Genomic DNA, 23,200 nt, shown 5'->3' on the forward strand with positions numbered 1-23,200 from the left:
TATCTTTACAAATGTGACATCACCGGGCATTGGCAGCGCAGTAAGCTCCAGCCCAAATGAACTAAAAGGCTTTTCTCTCTGTTGGCGGACTTTGCCGAGCATTTTATTAAGGTAATAAAGGTTTAAGGCTTGAGTGGGAGGCTAAAGTCCACAAGAGCTGCCAGATGCTTTGCCAAAAGTCAGGGTCAAGCCGTGAGTTTGTCTCCATCAAACTCAACTGCCGCTTCATAGCTCCTTGGATTGGGGGCTCCCTGAGCTCATTCCCAAGGGGTTGTTTTTAAGGAGCCAGGCCAAAGTTGAAGATGGAAGCACAGGCATCATTGAGAGCTATCACTCCTCTCCTGATTCACTGCAGAGGAGAAATTCTTTTTTTTTTTTTTTTCCCTTTGTTGTAAAGAACAGGAAAGCAAATTTGAACAACTTCTGGCAGGGCTTTCTGGGGTGAGTGGGGCCTTCTTGAGTAATAAGAACTTTCTGGTGGGCTGCAGGGGGAGCAGACAAGGGTCTTTCTCTGGGGGTTCACACTTGGGGGGGAGGTATAGGGTCTCCCAGTCAGGAGGAGAGAAAACAGTGCTGGAAAGTGGCAAGTAGCAAGAAGAAAAACCCTGCAGGTGAAGGGAGCTGAGAGGAAATAGTTGTGGGCAAAGGTATTCCTGCATAACTGGGGAGTCACGAAAGGAGCAATAGGGCACCCCCTGTGTGTGTGTGCTGGAGCAGTGGATGGCTGGGGGAGTTGAGAAGACTGTGAAGGGGTCTGGTAACCCCAAATTACCTATATTTGGGCTATATTTGGGAAAGGCAGAGGAGTAGAACAGTACCAAAGGTGAGAGGAAAGGTGGCAGGCTCCAAACAGAGAGGGAAGCTGGGGCTTGGGCACAAAAGGAGGAGGAGAGATTGAGCTGGGAATAACAGATGCAGATGGAAGAGAAGACGATGACGAATGGAGTGGGTACCAGTAGGAACAAGCAGAGCCAAAGCCAGAGGAGAATGTGGGTCCAAACATGGAGCATTTGCATGGGGAGATTCAGAAGGACTTGCCAGGGGCTGTCGCATGTGAGATGCTCATGAAAGCATCGAGGGGGAGGCCCTGAGACTAATGCACATCAAGAACACTGCAGTTGGGAGGAAAGGCTACAAGTGATCTAGAACTCAGAGAACCCCCAGAAGGAGGCTAAAAGGGAGGATGCAGGAAGAGAAAGGGGTGCATGCCCTGGTTCCCAAAGGCACTTCAGAATCTGCTCCGGGGATTGGGGGGTTCTATGGCTGTCAGGAATAATGGGAGTTTACAAAGGTTAAGGACTGATGTCACAGTGTCCACAGCTGTTCAGAGAATGAGGGTACCCATGCTTGCAGGAACAAAAGCCAGCCTTGGTAATAAAGATAAGTGGGGGGGGCTTAATTTTCTGAGCAAGCAGCTCTGTTTCTCTTCTTCGAGGCCACGATAATGCTGCGGTAGATAATTTAATATAAACACATCCACCCAGAGCCTTTCTTTTCCTCGTTTCTCGGGTATGAGCTGTAAGAATTCAAACACAGAACAGAGCATCTTACGCTTTTTTGTTTTCCCTATTTGTGACCTCTTTTGCCCAAGAAATCTTCAGGTGACCCCAGATCTATAAATATGTAACAGAGGTCTACAAGGAAACACCAAGAGTCATAAACCACTAACACATTTACCTGAAAACTTAAATTTTGTTTTCCATTTGGGGGCCACACTCATGATGCTCTAGATTCACCCCAGTTCTGTGCTTGGGGAAGTCACTCTTACCAGTGCTCAAGGGACCAGGCAGTGCCTACACAAGCTTCAAACACATTTTTTAAATTCTTGGTGACTTACACCCACTTCCATTCAGTGATACAATCTTATATGGGGTTGTGACCCAGAGTTAAAGAATCTATAGTCTGGGGTGCCAGAGGCCTCTTCACTGAGTTGCTTGTGCTGATATATCTGTGAAAAATGGGAGGATTCCCTGAAAAGGATGAGTGTGGAAAAGGGGAAGGGGTACCCTCTCAGGACTTCAGTTTCCTGTGCTGCCTTTCACACACCCACTAGTCAGGTAAGGACCAGACACTTTTCCTGCTAGTGCACAGATGGGTTCAAAGGTTTTTAAAATGGGAAAGTCTGGGGTATGGAGGTAGAGAACAAGATTTTTACACGTGAGGTCATGAGTTTCATCCTAGATCTCCATCTCCCATGTTATGGTGCTGAGAGTCCTGTACCAGGACAGACATGCCACCCCCAGCAAGCTAAGTGTGGGACCCCCAGATAGTAGGCAAAGAGAAGGGCAAGACAGGAAAGGTCTGGAATCAGCACCTCAGAGGGGATTTATTTGGATATCCTGGGACTGGAGGATAGGGGTTTAAGGCTAGGATGCCTCACCTGTCGATGTCTCAGCCGACATCTTTCTGGTCCAGTTGAGTCTCCAAGGAGGAGGGGTGCTGAATGGGGTTTCATTTGTCCCTTGTTCTCAGAAGTTGCTCATAAAAACACTTTGAGAGAAAAGCTCCCCCCTCCCAACATACCCCCATAATTTACTCACACCTTTGATTGGTCCCCAGTGACAGAGAGAGTCTCCTAACTGCCCCAGTTTTGCTGGCTGGAGTTCATGATAAAACTGCTTAGTCAACCGCAGCATGAAGCCCAGGTATTCCTGACAGCATTTGCCCCTGTTGCGTTTCTCAGACCAAAAATAGTGAATGGAAAGAGTTTAGAAGTTTAAGGGGCTCTGCTCTGAAATAGGCTGGAGCATGCGCCCAACCCAAGTTCTCTCCTAGTGCCACATGATTTCTTGCTAAGTGTCATCAGGATATAGTACCCCCAAACATTAGACTGGACAGTATTAGGTCCTGGGCCCTTTAGCATAACTACTAGCCAGGTTGACCAGATACTGCTGGGAAGGTCCCCCAAACTCCCCTCGATATAGTTTAGAAACTCCATCCAAAAAAGTAGCCTTCTTCTAGAAGAGCTTTTCAGATAAGAGCTATGTTCCTGGGTCACTGGTGTAAAAGTTTGAAAATCTTGGGGCTGAAAGATCTTGCCTTGCATGCAACTGATCTGTATGTGAACCCATGTCCCACATGGTCCTCTGAGCATCACTGGGTGCGGCCTAAAAAAAAAGTTGAAAGCTGGTGTTCTTGAAGTAGTTAAGATATCTTCATCTTTTACTCACAACCTCGGCTGACTTTCTGCTCTGGGATTCTGTCTTTCCAACACTGTTCTTTCAGCATCTTCCATTCTACAAAGTTGCATCATCTACTCTGCCTGTCATGAAGTAAAGGTCTATCTGTTGGAAAGGATTGTTGGTTGGTTGTATGTTGTCTTCTAAGCTGTGTTATTTAACCCTGTTCAGTAGCATGAATAGTCGCCATCATCGTAGCTGAGACCCAACATGATCTCACTTTAACAAAAGTCAATGAAACTATGGGGGAGCCTGTTTCAGGAAGGAGAAGAATTTATCTCATGGAGATTTTCAATATTGTACTTTTTGAAGTTAAGAATTGGGGGACATGTCTAACCTCTGGGGGCCTGAGTTTGAGCTGACATGGGAAAAGCATGGTCACCACCATACCCTCACTTCTAGGGGCAATTCTGGAGCAGCACAGATTCAGCCACCAGCCCTATCAGATGGGAGAGACCCTGTCCCCCAACTCTGCTGGATGTGGCTCCTATTAAAGCTAGGTAAAACAGAAAGGCCTGAGTGATAGTTATATAGCAGTGAGGCTTTTGCTTTGCCAACAGCTGACCTGGGTTCGATTCCTGACACCTCCTATGGTCCCCTGAGAAAGCCAGGAGAGATTCCTGAGTGTAGAGCCAGAAGTAACCCCTGAGCACCACCGGGTTTGGCTTCCAAACAAACAAACAAACACTAAAAGCTACTTGGTGAACTACTGGACTACAAACTCAGTGGAGAGTAAAGTTGGACTGTGCCCCTTGCTGCCCTTCCACACTAAGACACTCTCTTCCTTTACCTCAGTTGCCTGACCTCATCCACCTCTCCACTGGCCTCAGCATTTTGCAAATCCTGTTCCGGATGAGCTAGTATAGATGACACAGGATCACGGGCAAGCCCCTACGGCCCCCCAGATAGCACCCTCTCAGATCAGCTCTGGGGTAGGGAGTAGAGTAAATCCCATGCAGCTTAGCATCCTAATAAATCCCAGGGCATTGGCTCTGTCATTCTCCAATGCCTGAGTCCAGTAAGCAGATTACTGGGTCCGTGTGGCCCAAACCTTTCCCGGCACATGGGAGACTTTGAACCCCAAAGGTAGAAAGGCACAGCCCGACTGGTCCTCACTTGATTTCCCTCATCAGAAGCAGCTCAGCTTCCAGAAAAGAATCTCAGCCCACAGGCTCCTAAACCTGGTGGATGTGTGTTAAATGGAATTAATTCTGTCTCCCAACCCTGCCCTGTGATGGAACTTGCTGACTTTTTTTTTTGTCTGGGGGCGGGGTTGTGACTATCAGCTTTTCCTGGGAATTGGGGGCCAGCCCTACCCCACCCCCAAAGGGGGGCAGTGTCTCCTTGATCTGCAGAGGCTCAGAGGCTCCCCAAAGGGCCTTGGCCATTTCCTTGGGATGAGTCAGCACTGGCTGTTTCTGCTGGAGGATTCTAGTCACTTCCTTTGGCCGAAGTCTCTCACTGCAGTTACCCTGGGTCTATACACGGGCCTTCTGATTTTTGTTTTGTTTTGTTTTTATTTGTTTGGTTGGTTTTGGTTTGGGGCCACACCCAATGGTGCTCAGGGGTTATTCCTGGCTCTGCACTCAGAAATAGGTCCTGGCTAGGGGGACCATATGGGACACCAGGGATTGAACCTGGGTTCATCCCAGATCATCTGTGTGCAAGGCAAATGCACTACCACTATGCTATCACTTTGGCCCCTCTCCTGGTATCTGATGTTCCTTATCCCATCACAGAAAACTCTCTGCACCCCCCAGCATGCTTAAGTACCCCTTCTCCTCTGCCTTGCTTTCTCCTTCCTCCTTATTTTTGCTTTGGGGCCATAATCCAGTGATGCTCAGGGCTTACTCCTGGTTCTCTTCTATGGGATGTTGGGTAATTGAACCTGGATTTGCTGCATCTGAGTCAAGCCCCATCCTTCTCTTCTATCATTCTGGCCCCTTCCTATTCTTTCTTCTGTTTGACTCTATAATTATTTTTCATACTTCAGTGCACCCACTGCTGCTGCCTTTTGGAGGCCCTCTGTGACCACCCAGATATGCAGATATGATTAACTTAGGTGCCATTGAATCTATGCTGAAGCAGTTATCTGCATGACTCTGGTTTTTATTTTTCCCTTTGGATCTCTGGCAGCTTCTACTTATTAGAAACTGTAGCTGGTACAGAGGCTTCTAATGAGCTGGATGGTGGTGAGCTGGCCAGGAGCAGTCTTCCTTTCCCCAGTTTGTTATCACCTTTACTCCCTCCCATCAGGCCTTGAAAGCAGATGCTGTCCCCTTTATCCCTGCAAGGCCTACCATTACCTTAATTAGGAGCCATTATATATTAAAATCAGGGCTGGAGAGATAACATGGAGGTAAGGCATTTGCTTTGCATCTAGGAAGACAGTGGTTCGAATCCCAGCATCCCATATGGTCCCCTGAGCCTGCCAGGAGTGATTTCTGAGTGTAGAGCCATCAGTGACCCCTGAACACTGCCGGGCATGACCCAAAAACAAACAAACAAAAAAAATACAAAAAAAAAAATTCACCCACAGGGGCTGGAGTGATAACACAGCAGATTTGCCTTTGCATGCCGCAGGCCCTGGTTTGCTCCCCAGCATTGTGTATGGTCCCCCAAGCAACACAGGGAGTAGTTCCTGAGTACAGAGCCAGGAGTAACCTTTGAGGACCCAAAAGCAAAAATCTAACAAAAACAATAAAATCTACCCACAATAAGCAACTCTTAAATGCCCAGAAGCCTGAACCATGAGAGGGGACCCAAGAATCTTGTGCAGAAGGCATTGGACACACAAGCTGATGTTTTTCAGAATATTGGTGGAGTAAACATGTTTTCTTGGTCACTAGTTGGATTCAAGGGTGGACTCTTCCTTATGGTCCTAGAGGTCCGAGGCCTCTCAAGCTATACCATAATTAAATTGTGAGTTTTGGATGTCTCGTTTTATAATTTGATCCAGATTATTTTTCTTTCTCCCCAGTGAACATTAATTGTTTCCTGTAAATTTTCCTGGTATTAGGAAACAGATGTTCCATATTTTTATCTGTGTTTTTCCCAACTGCTTACCAGGACATTGTGTGCATGTATATGTAAGTGTGTGTGTGTGTGATGTGTGCGCACACACAAAGCCAAGTTTTAAGGAGTGAGCGATATTAGAATTTGCTACTAAAAGTGTTACATGCAGAATTATGGGATTAGATGGGTTCAAGACTAGCAGTGTGGCTCAGTAGCTTGTTTAATGAGTTTAGTATCATGTGGCTAAAGCAGACTTCTGGCCTGGCCTCTGGCGAGAGAGGAGCCAGATTCTCTGGAATGTCCTACCACAGGACCTCGTCTGCCAATTGAAGAAGTGGGACCTTCTGAAATACTCAAAAGTGGCAAGTTTTCAAGTTCGGGCCCGGAGAGATAGCACAGCGGCATTTGCCTTGCAAGCAGCCGATCCAGGGTTGGTTCGAATCCCAGTATCCCATATGGTCCCTCGTGCCTGCCAGGAGTAACCCCTGAGCACCGCCGGGTGTGGCCCCAAAACCAAAAAAAAAGTTTTCAAGTTCAGAGCCAGGATTGATTTTGTAGGGCCATAATATGAGGGAATATTTGGGGAAGATGTATTCTTTTTTATTTTAATTTTTTAAGCGATTTGTTTATTAGTTTTTGGGCCACACCAGGTGATGCTCAGGCATTACTCCTACCTCTATGCTCAGAAATTGCTCCTGGCAAGCTCGGGAACTACATGGGATGCCAGGAATCCAACTGGGTCTGTCCCAGGTAGGCTGCATGCAAGGCAAATACCCTACCTCTGTGCTACTTCTTCAGCCCCAAGATGTGGTATTCTTGCTAAATTAAAAACAATAACAATAAGGGGACTGGAGAAGTAGTACAGTAGCAGGTATGACACTTTCTTTGCACATTGGCATTCCATATGACCTCTAATTTCTCCACAGTACCACCAGGGGTGATCCCTGAACATAGAGCCAGGAATAGTCCTGACCACTGCTGAGTGTGGCTCTAAACTGGAAGAAAAAAAAAAAAGGAAAAAAGAGAAAAGTACCTGCCATAGAGGCAGGTTGGGTGGCTGGAGAAAAACTAGGGACATTGATGAAGAGAAGTGGACTTCAACACTGGTTGAAGAGATTGGTGTAGAACATTCTACACAAAACTTGTTCATGAATAACTTTGTAATTGTTCAAGTTGTTTTGTTTTAAAGTATGTTTTAAGCAAAGACAGGGTTTCTAGAGGTAACTAGGGGGCTTCAGGCATACCTTGTGTGCAAAGCTTTTGGGGGGGTTGGGGTCACACCTAGCGGTGGTCAGGGCTTTCTCCTGGCTGTACGCTCAGAAATTGCTCCTGGCAGGCTCAGGGGACCATATGGGATGCAGGGATTTGAACCACTGTCCTTCTGCATGCAAGGCAAATGCCTTACATCATGCTATCACTCTGGCCCCATGTGCAAAGCTCTTGATCCTGTTTTTGAACAAACCATGAACATTATCAGGTAGTGCCTTGAGGATTCTACCTCAAACTGCTGGGCCCAAGCAGACCTATTTGGCTAAGTCCATGGGGAGAGGTCCCTGGGCCCTGAGCACTATCTGGGGTCATCCACCCCTCTTACCCTACATACAAAAAGACAAAGCAGCAAGGCCAGAGAAATAGCTCCAGTGGTAGATAGAAATTGTACTACAGGGTCTTGCTGGATAATAATAAAAGTACAGACTTTTCACTGTCCTAAGATGAATGAAATCTGAGGATCTAATGAAATGCAATCATAATAAGTAATGCTGTATCTGAGGTTGGATTTCAGTGTTCTCACTGAAAAAAATAGAGAAAATAGATGTAAGGTGATGGACAGTTGAGGCGGTGAAGATGCTCTTTCATGCCCTGTAGACATCTGTATTCTCACAGAGCACAACTTAAACATGCTACAGTTTGTTTTTTTTTTTTTTGGTGGTTGTTTTTTGTTTTGGGGCCACACCAGGGTGCACTGGGGTTACTTCTGGCTTGGCATGCAGGAATTACTCCTGGAAGTGCTCAGGGTGACCATATGGTATGCCAAGAATCAAACCTGGGTCAGCCACATGCAAGGCTATAATATCACTATATTACCTGTTCTAATATATCTTTAGACCCTCCTACATTATTTTCTTTAGTTATATTTGTTTCTATCAAATTATAATACATTTTAGTGTCATATTCAGTTCAGGGATGCACCATTCAAAAACATCATATTGTCCAGAGAATTTGAATTTACTGCTGACCATCTCATTCAGCTATTCTCCCCTTCTTGCTACCAGTCAGTGACTGGTCGCTGAGTCTTCTTGTGTTCATTCTTCACTGAATTTATTCTTGTGTTCTTAGGCCATCTGTTTCGTGGGTTTCTTTACTGGGAACCATGTGACCCTTCCACCCCCATTAGTCCTTAGGCTAGTCCAAAGAGGACACAGTTGAAAGTAGCATAAATAGAGGAGCTGCAGCATGAGATGAAGGGGCCCATTGGTAAGTCAGGGGAGCCCCAGAAGGAAACAAGGTCAGAAGGAGCCATGGTCAGAAGAAGATTAAGACAATTTGGTCCACAGCACACTTGAGTGGATATGGTTTGTCTTGCTTTGACTCACTCAGTGCACTCACTCAGCAGGATGCCCTCTAGATCCATTTGTATGGCTTTGAAAGAACTTCATCTAGATTTTATAGCTGACTAGTATTCCTTGAGTCTTTCAATTTTCTTTTTTCTTAACCAAGCTGAAAATGATTCTTTCATTTGCTTGTTTGTATTGTTTTTGTTTGGGGCCACACCTGGCAGTATTCAAGGCTTACTCTTGGCTCTGTGCTCAGAGATCATTCCAGGTGGGGCTTGGGGGCCAATGGGTGTTCTAGGGATTAAACCTGGGGTTCTGGGGATTGAACACAAGCAAAGCAAGTATCTTGCCTCTTGTCCTATCTCCATGGCCCCTAGAAGATTTTTCTTGCGCTCTTAAAGTGCACTGGGCAGATCTCCATGCTCTGTGTAAAGACTTTACTAAGGAATGCAATAGAATTGACACTTTGGATTCTAGTCCATTCTGCACACACCACCCCTCTTCCTTCCATTTAGCTGATCTCCTGTCCCAGGGGATCCTTTATTTCAGAGAGGATTCTGGATCCAATCTGGATAAAGTCTTGGGTTCAGGAATGTTGGCTTCTTTGGGTCTCCGTTTTCTCTGTTGGAATTGTCTAGACTGTAACTCATTTCCAAGCTTGCTATGAAATTAGAATGAATATGAATGGATGTTGAAAAGCAATCAGAATCCCAGTGTTTTGCCAAGAAGCCCTGTTCCTGTTCCTACGATTATATAAAATATGACTGTAGAGATCTGGGAAACTGATGAATGCTTGGCATTATACCTTGCTCAGGTCAGGCCCCAAGTCCCACCCTTGACACCACTCACAGGGATCTTGGAGACCGATCATCATAACGTCCAAGCACCTGATATAATGACAGAGTGATCCTTGGGCTTCTGAGTACTGTTGGGGAGACTCCCTAATACTGGGACTAATGATGACTATTTAAGTGTTTTGTTTTGTTTTGGTTTGGTTTGGTTTTGGTTTTTAGGGCCACACCCATTTGATGCTCAGGGATTATTCCTGGGTAAGCACTCAGAAGTTGCCCCTGGCTTGGGGGACCATATGGGATGCCGAGGGATCGAACCGTGGTCCTTCCTTGGCTAGCACTTGCAAGGCAGACACCTTGCCTCTAGTGCCACCTCGCCGGCACCAAATGCTGACTATTTAATAAAATTTTATTTGTACAGAGGCCAGAAAGATGGCTCAACGGGCTGGAAGGCAACTTTCCACACATAAGACCTGGGCCGCCAAGCATGGTCACAGCCAAACCCTACTTATTGAATCAGAAGTACACTTTGAGTGCCACTAAATATGGTCCCCCAAACAAGCAACTTTTAAAAATAAAATGTTGTAAAGGGGCCAGAGTGATCGCACAACAGGTAGAGTGCTTTACTTAGCATTTGACAGACCCAGATCTGATCTCCAGAATCCCATATGGTCTGCTGAACCCTGCCAGGAGTGATGCCTGAATACCAAGCCAGGATTAAGTTTTGAGCACTACCCAGTTTGGCTCCAAAACAAAAATAAGTAAAATGCTGTGTAAATGAAGATATGGTTGTCTCAAAAATTGCAAGAATATTGGAATATTTGTAACAAATGCATATATTAACTCTTGATTTTCATATACGATAAAGAGCTCATTCATATTTATAGGACAATAAAAACATCTTAGAAGATTTATCAGATTCCTAATTTTAAGCAAGGAAAATGATATTTCCCAAGGAGGCAAATCATTCATAAACAAATAAGAGCAAATGCTCATTTCCTTGTCTTATGAATGCATGTTAAAACAGCATTAGGCATATTATTTTATGCAGTTCCTAGATATTTTCCATTGTTTAGTTGGCGAAAATGTTATATGTAAGTCATTTTGATTGGGGGCAGGCAGAAACAATCAACTGTGCTCAGGACTTAAACCTGGCTCTGAAGTCCGGAATCAATCCATCCTGGTGGTACCAGGGATCGAACTGGGATTGGCTGCATAAAAGGCAAGTATCTTAACAATCCTGTACTTCATCAGTACCCCATGAAGCTCTCCCTCCACCTCTATTCCCACCCTTGGAAAATTCACTACTGTTAGGATATTAGAAGCAACTAATGGAATGATTAAAGCTAAAGCAGAAAGCTAGCCATGATAATCTAATAATAAAAACTGGCGGTCATTGGACTAGTGGAGACTGGTTTAGTAAATTATGACTTTTTAACTGCTGGCTCCCAGGTAATCTGAATAAAATAAATAAAAAGGCACAAAGATCTTTAAAATTCAAGGTAAAATAGCAAAGAAAACCTTTCCTAGTGACACAGTGCTAATGTCCCTTTTTATCCTTACAGCCTCTGTGTGCAAAATGCATAGTAATAGGCCTTTTATGCGTCCGACTGGTAATAGCTCTACTTTGCACTTTAGAGCAGTAGTTTTCTTTCAGCCTTTCATGCCTGTAGACCGCCAATGCTTCTTGTCTCAGTCAAGGAATAGACATTAAAAACCAAAGCACTAGGCTTTCAAAACATTAGGTTTTCAAACTGAGGGGAATTGGGGGCCAACTACCCAGAAATTTCCACAGGCTCATGCCAGTCTATAAGTCACAGGTTGAAAACCATTTGAGTCTCAAAGTGTCGTTGTGAGAGGGCTTATAGCTTCTCTGGACAAAGCCGACCTTCTGACCTAGAGCCCCTCATCTTAGTCCAGTAGCTGACAAACACAACCATGATCTAATAAAAATAGGGTTGGAGAAGAGGGGGTCAAATCCAACAAAACTGACCATGTTGTGAAAACTAAAACTGGGGGGGGGGGGGGAGGAAAAACAAGCTCTAAGCCCTACCATTGCCCTTTTGAGGAAAACAGTGTGAGGAGAAAACATGGCATGGACCATTTCAGTGAATTGTTTACTTCCACCTCAGTGAGCAATTCCAGTTTGACATCTCTTACGGTAGAGGTATTGGTATATGTGAAAGCTTAGTATTGTCAGGTCCAGTCAGATGGGGACCATGCACCCCCACTGTTGGTTTCAGATCTCCTGAAGCAGGTTGTGGATTGAGGACAATGGCTGGGTGGAGGGTGTCTCAGCGAACAGCCTAAACCAGCTCCCCTACTGTGTAGAGATAATGGAGTGGCGCTGGTTGGTTCAGCCAGTCTGGTTCAGTACTTGGGGTGTGCCCTTCTCTGGGACAGAAACTCTTGCCCTGTTGGCAGGCATTGTCCCCATTTTGGTTCCTACTGTCTTTTTGCCCTTGGGGTTTGGGCCTTGACTTGTGATTCTTCAGTGACTAGATCAACATTTTACACAGTAGCCCTAAATCAGTATTTGAAAGTGGACACATTTCTTAGATGAACCCAAGGCCACAGGAAATAATTTTCTCAACCTGGTCTCCCTGTTGCAGATCCTGAGCTTTAATATCTAAAGAAGGGCCTCTTGTATGTCTCCAGGGTCCAGGAGGTACGTTTGGCCACTTGAGGTAGCTTCGTGTCAGAATTTGTAAGTGAAAATATCTTGGGCCTGGCTGCAGAACTGTGCCCACTGTCTCATGTGGAAACCTCCACCATTTTAATTCAGTTCTTTTATGATGGTGCCTCATTTTCTAAGTGAAGAATTAAGCACCTGTAAATTCAGTGATGGTAAGGAAGCTTGAGGCTAGGCCACTAAACCCAATGTTTGCCCTGTTCTCCCACTTTTATCAGTTTCATGCTAATTATAATAAGACTCCAATGTCCAGAGAAATCAGAGTCCAGTTGTCATTGGAAGCCTAAAACCATTTGGGGACTGAGGTTTGTATTTCTAACTTCAGCAAACCTTGATGAAATGAATGGAGCTGCGTGGGATTATAGACTTTTTCTATAATGTTCCTTCTAGGCCAGTATGAAGGTATAAGAATTCAAAACCAGCCATCTTCCACCTTGCCTTTAACTGCCTATCCATGGACTGATATACAAATGAAGTTGATTTGCAAATATAAAAAAAGGTTGAAGAAAGGCAAGTTCTGCCTGACTTAACTTTTCATATTGATGGAAGTTTTTTCTCTTTTTGTTTGTTTTTTGTTTTTGAGCCAAACCGGTGGTGCTCGGGGGGTTACTTCTGGCTCTACACTCAGAAATTACTTCTGGCAAGCTCAGGGGACCATACGGAATACCGGGGATCAAACCCAAGTTCATCCCGGGTCAACCGCATGCAAGGCAAACACCCCACTGCTGTGCTATCGCTCTGATCCCATGATGGAAGTTTTTTCTTTTGGGGGGGAGGATTTGGGCCACACCCAGTGGCACTCGGGGGTTACTCCTGGCTGTGTGCTCAGAAATCACTTCTGGCTTGGGGGATCATATGGGACATAGGATGATCAAATTGCAGTCTGTCCTAGGCTAGTGTGGGCAAGGCAGATGCCTTACCGCTTGCACCACTGCCCTGGTCCCTGGAAGTTTTTCTGCTGATAATGTTCAGTCAAGTATCATAGTAGCAATTTTCATATCCCCTTGACCAGTCAAATTGTAACTCATTTCAAAATGCAACTGAGGGAGCATACACTTTTTTTTTAATTTTTATTTAAACACTGTGGTTTATAAATTTGTTCATAATACAGTGTTTTGGGCATTCTATATTCCAGCACTATTTATTCCACCAGTGTAACCTTCCCTGCACCATTGTCCCTAGTTTCCCAAGCCTGTCCCCTTAGGCACAAAATAATTTATCTTTTACTGCTTGTTACAGCAAAATGATAAATAGAATTATCAAAGAATAGTTTAGTCAACGATAACTTGTTATATCTCACAATGGGGTTATTAGCCAATTACTGAGCTGTGTGTTGCTAGTTAAGCCTTCTGTGTTCTTTGTTTTCCATTATTAGGCTTAGTGGGTTTCTATGCTACTTTCCCATCTAATTTGCTGTGCGTCTACTGGGCAGCCCGAATGGTAGAATTTGGAGGTGCCGCACACCATATATGCTTTAGGAGTTGTAGAACTAGAATGGTTTTCAACCCACCCTTTGTCCTGAGGAGGCCTCAGAGCTTTCAGCCCAAAGATCTGATGCACCTGCAGACTTCATTGGTTCAACATCTCTTTCAAGATTGGGGGGGTTGTGCATTTTAATTTGTGTTTTGTGTGTCTCATGTGTTAGGTTACTTGATTGGGCAGCATGCTTCTAAGCTTGGAGATGCTTTCTAGATGTCTCCATGTGAATGGCACAGCATTAACAAACCCAATCTTTTGGTGATCCTTTCTCTCCCAACCCGTTTCTTCCCCTAACTAAGCCATCATTGACCCAGATACATGAGCCAAAATGTGGGTGTCCTTTTGACTGCTTTATCTCCCTTATCTCTAACATGCACACGTTCTAACTGCTTGACTTTCTAAAACTAACTAAACTGAATCCAACTACGCTTCCACCTCTATCCTCCTGGACCAAGATATGCCAGTCTAGCTGAACAATCAAATAGCTTTTTCATTGGTCACCCTGGTCCCATTCATCATGTCTCCTCCTCCAGACTCCCCCGTCCCACTGCAATAGAGATGCTGTTCAACTCTCCACAAGGTGACTCTTGTATGAAAAAGTGCCCAAAGCTTATCCCAGATTAGTTGTTGCATTCACTTCTACATACTTTGTTGTTGTTTGTATTTCTGTCAATAATGGCAGGTTTTCTTGGGTTTTATTTTCCCTATGGGTGGTTATTGTATCGGTGGGGTGGAGCTTGTATCAGTGGAGTTAGGATCTATGGATGGACCTAGGATCTATGTGTGGAACTTGGGTCTGTGAGTGGAGCTTGGGTCTGTGGGTGGAGCTTGGAGACAGCACACACATGCTGCTAAGTGGGGTCCTAGCCCAGGGTCTCTGCAGATGAGCCACTGAACCACCAAAGCTCACTAGGGGCCCCTGATGTGCTACAGAAGGCAGGAGCTGCAGCGCACATACAACAAAGAGAAGCACTACTTAGCAAATCTTCAGGGAGCATGGAGAAGGTTCTGGTAGTACCCAGAGGCAGAGTTCCAGACAGCCTGGAATGACAGGCTCCCAAACCCTGGAGGCCTGCCTGCAGGTAGTGTTCCTTCAATAGATGTCAGCACAGCTAACCTGTTATTTTGCGTCCTGAGCCATATAGCACAGTGGGTAGTGCATTTGCCTTGTACACGGTTGATCGGGTTTGATCCCTGGCATCCCATAAGGTCCCCTGAGCAGAGCTAAGAGTAACTTCTAAGCGAATGGCAGGTCCTCTCTATGAAAAACTTTACTTGCCTCAATCCACTGCTATATCTTGAGCACTTTCTATGCTACCTGGCATATAATTTACTCTCTGTAAACTTCTCAGTAATAATCAGAGAAGGAGATGAGGTAGCAGGAGTCAAAATACAGACTGACACTATGGTAAAAAATGAGATGATGCGGCAGCTATATTCAGGGGAGGTTCAAGGTTTCTTTTTGACATTCTGGGAGTGGGAGAAAGGCTGAGTATTTAGACCCGTTGTTGTATCTGGGAGTAGGGAGGCTGGGCCACCACTGTCCCCAGGTCACCTGTGACGTGAGCCAGACAGCACCCTCCTCCCTCGAGGCCTATAAATGCCCCAGATCAGGAAACCTTTGTTTTTCTGGCTGCTGGGCTGAAAGAAGAGAACATCTTCCTGCAGGGGCACATCTCATATCCGTCCAAGGGGAGTCTGCATCGAGATAGAAAGAAACATCGTGTGCTTCTAGGGCAGGGAAAGGCAAAAGTCATTCTAGTTAGCAAAGGCTTTTTGTAGGTTTGCAACCTGAGACTGGGATTTATTTTTTATTTGTATTTATTTTGGGAATTTGGGGCCATACCCAGTGATGCTCAGGGCCTTTTCCTGACTCTGCACTCAGGAATTACTAATCCAGGCAGTGCTCAAGGAACCTATGGGATGCTGGTTGGCTGCGTGCAAGGCAAATACCTTTCCTTCTGTGCTATTGCTCCAGCCCCAGTACCACAGTTCTTTTTTTTTGGGGGGGGGGGTCATACCCGGTGGTGCTCAGGGGTTATTCCTGGCTATCTGCTCAGAAATAGCTCCTGGCAAGCATGGGGGACCACATGGGACGCTGGTATTCGAACCAACCACCTTAGGTCCTGGATCGGCTGCTTGCAAGGCAAAGGCTGCTGTGCTATCTCTCCAGCCCCAAATATACCACATTTCTTAATGAGAGTATCCCAGGCATCCCTTTGTAATGGGGTGCCATGCTTTGGGAGGAAACATTCTTACTTAGATTCACACATAAAGTTATGCAAAGCAGGCAGTCCTATGCTTTTGGTTAGACTAGTCCTCGAAACTGAGTTATCTCTATCCCATCTTGTGCTGAAAGGTCTGGAAAAAGACGTGCCCTCAGTGCTGGCTGATGGCATGAAGGAAGTTAAAGTTTGCAAAGTGCATATTTAGTAAAACTTTATTCTGGAAGGATTTTCATTAGGTCCCTGGTGTGCCACTTCTTCTTGCCTTTGCTGAGCCTCTATGGAATGCCAGACACCTGGATAGGTCTTGGAGAGACCAAAATTCAGAAAGTGCTGGAGCAATAGTACAGCAGGGAGGTACTTGCCTTGCCTGTGGCCCTCCAGGTTTAGCTCCCAGAACCTCAGACACTTCCCTAAGCTCCAAAAAATGATCACTGAATACAGAATCAGATGTGTCCTAAAAACAAAACAACCCAAATAATCAAACACCTTCTCGTTCTCCCAGAGATTCTGCAAACACATATGCAGAAAGGCTGAGAAAAGCAAAGCTGGGGCCAGAGAAATAGAATAGTGGTGGGGCATTTACCTTACATGCAGCCAATATGGGAGGACAACGTTCGATTCCTGGCATCCCATAGGGGCCTGTAGCCTGCCAGGGGCGATATCTGAGTGCAGAGCCGGGGTAACCCCTGAGCGCTGCTGGGTGTGGCTCAAGAACCAATCAATCAATCAACCAATCAATAAAGTTTAAAAAAAAGAAAGTCTGAGCTATTACCCTGAGCACCATTGGTACTGGCAAAGGGAAATCCCCAAGCAGAGCAAGTCCAGAGCTGGGGGACACCATTAAGTGGGCTGCTGGATTCACTGTCTGGCACTCCTGCTTTCCAACTGTGTGGACTTGGTATGGAACATTTCCAGCAGGCCTCAGTTGGCCAGTCTGCTCAATGGGCTAATAAGACGAGGCTCCTTATGACTCCAGACAGGGTTAGTAAGGAGGAGAGCACAGGAGAAAGGGTTAGGCACCCAGCCCCAAAACAGCCCCATTGGCATTGCTGCAGCAGCAACCGGGATATGGTCATTGAGTCCATCTAGTGCCATTGTACTGCCAGGTTGTCGCGCGCGCATGCGTGTGTGTGTGTGTGTGTGTGTGTGTGTGTGTGTGTGTGTGTGTGTGTGCACGCAGAATCAGGGAGGGATACCCAGCAGTTAATCCCTAGTCCTGGCAGTTCTCAGGAGACGTGGTGCCTAGGATAGAACCCTATGATAGGACCCTGAGCCAGACGCAATCTTCCAGCGACAGGGATTTTTCACATGAGGTTTTCAGAACACACTGACAGCATCGGGCAAGGACAGGTTCTGCCAGGCCACAGAAACTGTGTAGGCCAGTTTTGTCCTATAATTAGGTTTGTGTGGCTAAAGGCAGAGGCCCAGAACATGGGGGTACTTGGGCCCTGGAGAGATGGCACTGTAGGTAAGAAATTTGCCCTTCAGGCAGCTGGCCTGGATTCCTTCCATGGTACCTCATTGGAACCCCTGAACAGACAACTCAGAGCACAGATGGGTGCGCCCCCTCCAAAAAGAACCAACCCCCCCCCAAAAAAAAAACAACCTTTTAATCGGCTGAAGGACTTTCAGGAGACATGGGTTGGAGTTTGATGTGAGATCAGGCAATAGCACCCCGTAATACCTTCTGCCTCCCGTCTGTGATTTGGGCGGGGGGGGGGGGGGTGGTGTCTCATGTGTGTGTCTCCTGGTCCCCTGTTGTTCACTGGTTGTGACTTCTTGTGTGGCTACAGGTGGATTTAGGCCTGGATAGCAAGAGACATCAACTCTGACATTGCACAATTTGGGAACTCTTTCATTATGTTTATGAGAGTTTTTTGTTTGTGTTTTGTGATATGACATCTATTTGACATATTATCTTCTGTTCATGTAAGGTGTACAGTCTGCTACTTTGATAAATTCATGTATTGTAAATAGTCATTGAAGCAATAGGCTGTCACATTATTTCATAAAAGTATAATACTGTTTATAGGCCGTAAGCCATGTACTAGATCTCAATACTCAGAAATACAACAAACGTATTATGAATAATCTTGTAACCATGATGTTTAAATAAAGTAATTCAAAAAGTTTCTCTCTGGCTTGCTCTGGTGCTAAGACTGGTGCAGAGACATGGAATTCTCATACCAGGGGAGGGTGAAAAGAACGGATCCACCCTCAGAAAATGATAGGATTTTGCTCAGAATCCAGGTTAACTTCATCCCATCACCCACCTTGATCATCCAAACATACCCTCTTCCTTCCAGACCCAATAGAGACCTTTAGTCCCCAAACTTGCCTGTTAATTTTATGTTTCTAGCCCAGGTTACTTTTGGGTTCATTCCTTATTTATCTGCACCTCTCCCCTCTGCCCTGATCCCACCATGGTCAGGAAGGCAGGCTGGGAGTGTTAGAGCATTCATCGGAAATAAGATCAAACATATTATTGAGAGTTTGGCTCACACCCACAGTGCTCATGTCTGACTCCTGGCTCTGTGCTCAGAGCATCACCAGGGACCATATGCATGCCAGAGTTTGAACCAGAATTGGCTTTGTGCAAGATAGACAAACACCTTACTTCCTATACTATCTCTCAGACCCCAAACATCTTTTCAGCCTCAGAGACTGATTGACACATTGATTATGTGGAGTGAGGATCCCACTCTGTCATAACTCTGTTGGTTATGTCTCTAAACTCTGCTGTGCCTCAGTTTCCTCTGTAGGCAATTAGAAGACCTCTTCCGCCCCCCTGAAGTTAACTATAAAAGAATCAGGTCTTATAGCGGAGGAGCCTGACTCCAGAAGGATCTCAGTCAAGATTTGCTGTTGCTACAGTGACTAGTTAGAAGGTATCATCAGTTGGAGTGGTGCCCAACTGCTAGGCATAAGATCTTTCCGTGCACTGAATTTGCTGGCCCTGTGCTGTCTGATGTGGTAGCCAGGAGTCATGGTGCCCATAGGCCACTCAAACTGTGACTATGGGCTTAGTTGAGATGATTTTTGCCTTTGATGTTGGTGGCATCATGAAATGATACTACCCGAGAGAAATGGCATGTTGTATGAAAAATCTACCATCTCGGTTTCTTCTTGCTGTTTAAAGGTTGCTACTGGAAGCTTTAGATTAGAAATATAAATGTTTCATTTCCATTTATCAACACAGCCCTAAATGCACACAAGTCTGTGGCTATATCTGATCAGGTGACCAACTCATGGTAGACTACTGTGTGTGTATGCATGTATGTGCGTGTGCTTGCATGTGTGTGTGTGTGTGTGTGTGTGTGTGTGTGCAGAGTTGGGGAGGGGATACCCAGCAGTTACTCCCTACTCCTGGCAGTTCTCAAAAGACACAGCGTGCCTAAGATAGAACCCTGCCTGCAAAAAAGTGTGCTCCGGCCCATTGAGCCATCTCCCCAACTGATCTCCCATCACCCATATTTTTAATGACATCTATAAAGGGAGTGATGACTCGCTTGCGGCAGAGGGAGTTAAAGGACTCGGAGCAAGTTCAACAGCCAGGCAGGCTTCCGCTGACTTGGAAAAGCTTGGAAGAAAACACTACCATTTATAGTTAGAGTGGCCTTAAACTTTCAGTACTCCCTGATACCAGTGAGAAGGAAAAAAAAAAAAAAAAAAGGCGCTCTATCCAGGAAGTTGAAATATGTCGGCAAAAATAAAACTCCCTATTCCACCAGGAGCCAGCAAAGTCTTGGCTGATCTTTCACGAAATGAATCAGTGCTCAGCATCATGGCAGTTACTTGGGATCAAAAGCACAACCACAAAGAGTGATTGACTTATGGTGGTTTCTTTTCGTTCTATTCCAGATTCATCCCACCACTCAGAACCTGAAAACCGTGGGCCACGTAGCCTCCTGCTGGTGAGTTCCCATTCTTTTTTGGATCAAAGTGACTGGTTGACATTATTTTTGCAATGATATTCACACTTCTAAGTTAGCTGCGTCTCTACCAACGCTATAATTGGATGTCTATTTATTCTCACTTATTTTTTTTCTCTCTGAATGATTTAAATGTTTTGATGCCTTCCAAACAACACATTGATCTATGTTCCTGTGCTAAAATGTGGTCAGGAAAGAGATCCGTGAGTGAATGCCAAATACTATTAAAGTAAAAACATATACATACATATATTTGGTAAGGAGACTATTTTCAGGCCCTTGTTGATGACTTTCATTTCAAGCAGTCTCCAAAACAACAGTGTTCTTCTGGCCAAGGAATTCCGACAGTCTCATGGCGTGTGTGGTAATGAAAAGACTATTCTCGTGACTTCGCATATGGGTCTTCTCAAATTGCTCTTTTTCCTCTCATCTCTCTTTGAAATGTGATTATTGTACGATAACATTTCTGCCGTGATACAGAGCTTTCTTTCCTCTTTTGAATGTCATTTACTTTCTAGTGGCAAGGTGTCTGGATTTCTTGTGAGTGTGGCGGTACTGTTATTTGTCTTGTGTATCGGTTAGCATTTGCTGCGTAACAAATCACCCCCAAAATGAACTGACTTCAAAGAATAATCATTTCTTTAATCCCAGAAGTCTCTGGGGCTAGGCTTAGCCATGTATTGCTTCTGGTTTCTATGGGGACTGTTTATGTGTCTGCAGTCAGAGACAGGTCAGGGAAGCAAGGCTTGTTTCTGGTGTTGGAGGAGAGGTAGGGAGTGATTAAAACTGAATTTCACCATCCTTCCCTCTGCTTGTTTACATGGTGATAAGAAGGCAGGGTGCTAGGGGAAGCGAAGGAGCATCTGAGATGAATGCTTAGAACTGGTTCCAAAGTGCCTCCCCACATACTGAGTCACAGCCAAATACATGGCCAGCCTCGATTCTGCAAGATAAAGACAGAGAGTGAAATGCTTAGAGAGAATGTTTACAGAATAACCTGACTAGGAGCTTGGACACAGTGAGCAAGCGAATGTATTCTTCTCATGATCAATGTTGCTGAGCCCCATGAAAAAAAAAGCTGTGATGGAACCTGAAGATGGCTCAGTGGGCTGGACACCTTATTTCTTATTTTATCTTATTGAAACAATTGTGATCTACAGAGTCCTTCATAGTTGAGTTTCAGATATACATGAGTCAGTGTCAACCATCTGCCACCAATGGCCCCCGAGTGCATCCTATACCACCACCCTTTGCCCCCTGGCCTGCCAGTGTAACAGACCCCTTTAAGTTTAGATTGTTAAAGTTTAGATCCCTTGATTCTATTGTCATTGACTTTGGCTTGGATATTTAGTTGTGTCCTTATTTGGACACCCTATTTTAAACATGATTCACAACACTCAGTTCCTGAATACCCTCAGCAGTGATCCCTATACAGGAACTGGGAGTAAGTCCAGAGCACTGGTGGTTGAGTACACACACACACACACACACACACACACACACACACACACACGAAATAAGCTGTGTTATCGTGAAAAGAGAGCAGAGAGAGAGAGGGAGGGGATCTCTCTCCTGTCCCCGATTCTGTCCCTGGATTCCATCCTGATGGACAGGTCCTACCATTCTGCACTTCCTGTTTTCCAGAATCAAATTTGGTTCAGCGGCTTCCTCCAGGGCCTGCCTAATGCCAGGTTCCCCACTTGCCATCACTCCCTCCATCTATTCTATTCAGCATCACTCCACATGAAATCTACCAGTTCATCTGCAGAAACACTTCTCTGGTCTTCCCACTTCTTTTTGTTTGTTTGTTTGTTTGTTTGTTTTTCTTTGGGGGTCACACCCAGCAGCGCTCAGGGGTTACTCCTGGCTATACACTCAAAAATCGCTTCTGGCTGGCTTAGGGGATCATATGGGATGCTGGGATTCGAACCACCATCTATCTTGGATCTGCTGCATGCAAGACAAACGCCCTACTGCCTGTCTCCACTTCTTTTACCTGACCCTGCCAGCCTTTCTTGTCTCTCTCCCAGATTTTTTTTTTTCATGATCACCAATCAAACATGTCGATTGGCCACATCTCTGGAAGATACTTTCTGCAGCTCGTTCCCTTCTAGACCCAGGAGAAATTTTCTTCTCTCTCCCCTGCTCTCTGAGTTTTCCTGTGCTCTGAAAAACCTCAAAAATTCAATGCTGTCTATAGCTCACTTTTCCCTGCTCTGGTTAGTCCTAAGATGCTTTGTCATCTGGAGCTAAAATCAATGTCTATACTCCTTGCTCCACACAGCTGGACAGACACTGAACCAGCCAGAGGCATCCAGGATCTGGTCCATGCCCCCACCATTAGCTGTTTCTTGGGATCCCTTAAGATACTGCTGAATGAGCAGCTTCCCCATATCCCCTGGGCTGTCCATGGTGGCTAGGTATAGGGGATAAATTCAGCCATTCTAAAGCACACTGGGGGGTTCTGCCATGTCTTGCAACAAGTGACCCTTCGTTGTCTGGTTACGGAAAATAAACAAGACATTTATTTCTATAAGGTTGAGTTTGGTCCCCAGATCTGCCCATTCCTGGCTCTAGGACCTATCTAAGTTTCCACATCACCTGTAAAATGAAAATAATATTGGTCCCCAAAAATGCCAGGAAGGTGAGGAAAGATAATGTCTGTCCCAGTGCATTAGCAACATTAAGTGGTATTGAAGTGCCCTGTGGCTCAGAACTCTGCAGCCAGCCAGTGGGTGCTCGGAAAGCGCTGGTTAGCTCAGGCAGGGGTCAGGAGAGTGATGGATGGAATGATGGTAGTTGGGACCAGGCAGGGCATGGCTGGATTGCTGCAATGCTGCCTGCCCAATGCCACTTGTGCTCCTGCTGCATGTGACATAAGCTCAGACTTGCAGAATGTATCCATGTTCTCATTACCCGATACCATTAGCACCTACTTACCCACTGGTGAGTTGGCTCCTTGCTTGTTCCCACCTCCAGGGCCTGTTAAAATGTGCTGACCTGAGCAAGGAAATGCATCCAACTGCTACAGCCAATTATGAGTGTCGCCCACCTTCTGGGCAGTGGGAGTTGGGAAAGACTCAGGGTGGGAGAGTAACACCAGCATGTGGGGTGCTTGTGGCTGCAGCACAGGACTCCCCCTGCTGGCTCCTCAGAATAAAGGTTTAGGGAAAACAGGAAGAACAGGAAGGAGAGAGATGGGAAATGGCACAAGACTTGACTTGGTCTGAGACTGTCACTTCTCTATCCATAGACAGGGGAGTCCCCACAACAGGGTAGCAGTAGCCAGCCCTCATCACTCCCCCATTGCAGTCACTTTCTGACTGTTT

General features: G+C 45.5%; 1 protein-coding gene across 1 annotated transcript in view; it reads left to right on the top strand.

Moving 5' to 3' along the window:
- GNG12 (G protein subunit gamma 12) overlaps window positions 1–23,200 on the top strand; it is a 126,405-nt gene that overhangs the window by 42,016 nt on the left and 61,189 nt on the right. The window contains exon 2 of the mRNA XM_049774425.1: window positions 19,801–19,853. The gene's annotated coding sequence lies outside the window, so the exon portion shown is untranslated. The remainder of the gene's footprint in view (window positions 1–19,800; window positions 19,854–23,200) is intronic.

Source organism: Suncus etruscus, chromosome 6 (assembly GCF_024139225.1).
Source record: "Suncus etruscus isolate mSunEtr1 chromosome 6, mSunEtr1.pri.cur, whole genome shotgun sequence".
Taxonomy (NCBI): domain Eukaryota; kingdom Metazoa; phylum Chordata; class Mammalia; order Eulipotyphla; family Soricidae; genus Suncus; species Suncus etruscus.